The sequence below is a fragment of the Pinus tabuliformis genome, chromosome 5_1 (genome assembly GCF_031772625.1).
Source record: "Pinus tabuliformis cultivar Carrire ecotype Pingquan chromosome 5_1, CPIR1, whole genome shotgun sequence".
In the NCBI taxonomy this organism is placed as follows: Eukaryota; Viridiplantae; Streptophyta; class Pinopsida; order Pinales; family Pinaceae; genus Pinus; species Pinus tabuliformis.
Genome location: NC_142305.1, coordinates 503334837 through 503339137, shown reverse-complemented (window position 1 = coordinate 503339137; position 4301 = coordinate 503334837).

The window sequence follows — 4301 nt, the reverse complement described above, 5'->3', positions numbered from 1 at the left end:
GAACCTTCAGTATCATCAATAAGCAGTTTTCAACAATACCAACAATCGGCCATAAATTGGGAAAATTAGTTTCTTTTAGCAAATCTTTTACAACCTGAAAAGATATTAGATGAGAGGATCATTAAGGAAACGAGAGGAAAGAATTACTATGAGTACTTAGTGAAGTGTATGGCCCATCTAATGGAGGATTCCACTTGGATGACTGCCACACTTATATAGAAAAGTGGCAAGTCCATTAATGAACTCGTGTCAGGAGCCATGAACAGTTTTCAGCCTCAAGAGCATTGTTCATTTCAAAGGACCATGTGGTCAAACTTTACTAGAGGGGTTGGACCCTTGTGATTTTTCTTATCAGATTAGGAATTTTAATGAATATGGAATGTAATAAGGCCTAATTGGCTATTTAGATATTTATTAGTATTAATTAATGGCCTTTTTCTTATTAGTCCATGTAATGAACAAAACAAGGCTTAAATTAGCTTCTGTTAGTGAAGTTGGTGAACAGATCCATGTTTTTAGGATCTGCACATAAAAACAGTTGTAATTTCCCTGTTATTGTGAAAATGGTAACAAAATTACCTTCGTAGCTCACTCGGAGCATCGAGAGGTCCAGTGTGGAATCTCATGGAGGATCTTGTATCATCTATGTGTTATGTATATTCTATGCATCCCTTGAAGGTTCAAATCCATTTTTCTATGCATATTAGTGTAGTTGGAATGTGTTTCCTTGTAACGCAGAGGTCCTTTTATTTTCTCTAATATATTATACCCCACAAGTTATAGTTGGGCAGGGATAAATTCCCTTCAATGGATGTGTGCATGATTTCAGGCAAGAGACAGGCTGAACTTGATCGAAATTTCCTTTTTTTATTACTTTTAAGCAAGATTGGTAGAGGAACACATACCCATAATATTTCTGAAACACTACACAATCGTTGGAATTGCATATGGTTTCTTGTACATCATTTACTGGGTTGTTGTTGGAGTGGGTTAATTGCCTCGACAATAAGTTGGAGTGAGACATAAAGGAGTGCCTCGGAGGTTTCACACTCTTTTGGAAAGACCAGGATCAAAGCCATGGTGGCTTTGCATTTGGGCATTAAATCAGAAAGGGGGTTTGGTTTGCATCAACTACACCCTATCTCAAATGCCCTAGCTTCTACACCATAGCCTGTTATTTCTCTATAGAGTATGCCACAGTAAACACACTATTATTTTTCAAATTTAATGAAAGAACTTCAAAGAAAAAAAGATCTTCCACAAAATATTTTCGCGACCAACCTGATTTAAAATGAAGCTCTTCCCCTGACGGGCCGTGCCCAACCACAGATGGAAACAACACTGAGAGGCCCTTTCACGGGCTGCAGAGTGGAAACGACCTCAGGGTCCATTATAAACTTGACTTTATCATTGAATTAAACCAGTCTCACGGCCTGGCTAGGCCAGTTGCAGCCGTGACTGTGGAAGTCGAAGGACTTGCTAGAGAGATCACCTTCTTTTTTCTTACCCATGTTCCAGTCAGAGTTGAAAACCCTAACATATGCATAATTTTAGCAGGATATAACAGAGAGGAAAAGGTGCACCCTCTTCGCTCCACTCATATGGATTCGCATGCAAGACTAGTTGAGAATGGTATGAATACAAAAGGTTCAGTGGCAGCGGTGTGTTTCAATTTTTGATTGTTAAAATTGGCAACCAGGGCAAAACTTCATGTGGGTCATCATATTCATGGCTGATAATATTTTTATTATATTCCTCTCATCAAGATGTGTAGGATTGATATAAAGATCATCTGATTCTGATAAGTATTCATGGAGATATGAATTTATTTTGATGATGGAATTATTATCAAGCCGACCTGCAACTCATGTAGGCTCAGAATCCCAACAGTCGCATCTATTCACCCACCAACGTTGTGCATAAATATAAGAGGACTTTTCCTCATTTGAACTCACTCATCTCATCACATCTCTCTCTCTCTCTCTACTACACAGAAATGAGTCTCTTCTCTACTCCACTGAAATGGGTCTCTCTCTCACACATGTGAAGCCGGAAGCTGTTGAATTTGAAGCTGCAACAATAGAAGTAAAGATTGACGTGCGTGGCCTAGAAGATCTCCTCTTTGGAACTACGTTGTAGGTTCATCTGAACCTCCTCTGAAAGCCGCAACTTTTGGTGGTGGAATGAGATCAATCCGATGAACGGTTTGCAAGATATCGACTGCCCTAGTTTGAAGCCAGAAATTGCTGAAACTGAAGCTGCAACTGTAGAAGTAAAGATTGACTTGCGTGGCCTAGAAGATCTCCTCTTTGGAACTGTGTTGTAGGTTTATCTGAACCTCCTCTGAAAGCCACAACTTTTGGTGGTTGAATGAAGTCAATCCGATGAACAGTTTGCAAGATATCGTCTACCCTAGTTTGATAATGAAGCCGCTAATGCTGATGCTATTGATCTAGGGTTTGCTACTACTGATATGAATCAGATTTATTGTACTATTTCTCTCTCCTGAATTATTGAAGATAAAAGAAGATTTGATCAAAGAGTTTCCCCACACATTGTGTGGTTTGTCCCTAGCTAGTTGGCACATCTTGTGTCTCTTGTCTTGGCTTGTTTTCTGCCGATCGTTTAATGTTCTATCTGCATTTTACTTTATGTACGTGTGATTGCTAATCTTTGGAATATAATAAGGAAAAGAAGAAAACTGTTATAAGCATAGAACATACCATAACTTAACATGGTATCAGAGCTGAGGTGAAGACAAAGCCCGAGCAAGAGCAAGAGCAATCATCGAAGAGAATATTGGCAAGGCTATCCTAAAAGAACTATGGGGTCCTCAACACTCTTTCCTGCTGAATACAAGCTCCGTGAGAAAGCTGACTATCATGGATGGAACATGTCTATCGATCTAACCCTTGAGAATCAAGGAGTGTTGTCACTATGTATGAGATCATGAGCATCATGATGAATGAGGTCATGGACATAAAGGGAAACATGAGATCATGGACATATAGGATAGCATGATGATGATGCACACTAGTTTGAGCAGCATTATGATGAACAAAATCATGGACATGGGCAGCATGATGATAATCATGATTAGAGAAGCATGGTACAGTATGCAGTGGTGCAACTCAAAATCCCTCTGATGGCAATCAAAGGAATGCAAAATTCAACAGCAAAGGTAAGAGGAGAGCTGGAAATCGAGGAAGAGGACAAGCATTCAAGAAGGCTAGAAATTCTAGGCTGTATTAAGTGCACCTGACCTCAAAAGGAACCTAGTGTCCATCTTGGCAATGGAAGACAGAGGCTACAAGGTAACCTTCAGCAATCGCAAGGTATGTATACAGAAAAATAATGTTAAAGATGCCTTTACTCTTGGGTTTAGTGTTGATTCATTATATCAGGTCGATGGAAGTCCGCTAGGTGTCATGTCTTGTGACACAACTCTTTAGTCCGAACTTTGGTATCGGAGGTTTGCCCACCTTCATTACAAATCTCTACTCGATGTAAGACAGATGGTAACAGGGATGCCCAAATTCCAAGTAGAGAAAGAAGGTGTATGTCCGGGATGTGCCAAATGAAAGCTCAAAAGGGGACCATTCCCCTCAAGCCAAAGCAAGACCTCCAATATATTACAATTGGTTTACTCAGGCATACCTGAGGTTGGCATTAAGAGGGAGACTACTACACCACATACTCCTGAGCAGAATGGTGTGGTGGGAAGGAAGAACCACACGACGATGGAAGTTGTCCGAGCCATGCTACATGATCAAAGACTTCCAAAGTTTCTATGGGCTGAAACTACAATCACCGCCATATATGTACAAAATCGATGCTCTCATCAAGCATTGGGTTCCTAAACTCCTGAAGAAATGTTCACCACCGGCAAAAGGGAAGTTGTGATTAGTCATGATGTCACCTTTGACAAAGATATGGCTCTCAGAAAGGTGGACAATCTGCTGACTTTGAGTAGCTTTCAAGAAGCCGACACCAGGGAACCGGAAGAAAACGATGATGAATCAATGCCTGATGTAGAAGAACCCATGGATCCGATTGATCCTCATCCACATGAGCCTTCCTCTTCTAGGAAGAGGCCTTCATGGCTTAGGGGGAGACTTGATGATGCTGAAGGACATGCTGCACCTTGAGGAACCTTCCATCAAAGTAAGAAACTTAACAGGTATCAGGGATACCTGACCATCATGAGCATGATCATACAAAATGAACCTTCATCATTCTCAGATGTCATCAAACATTAACAATGGAAGGATGCTATGACCATAGAATATGAGTCTATTATG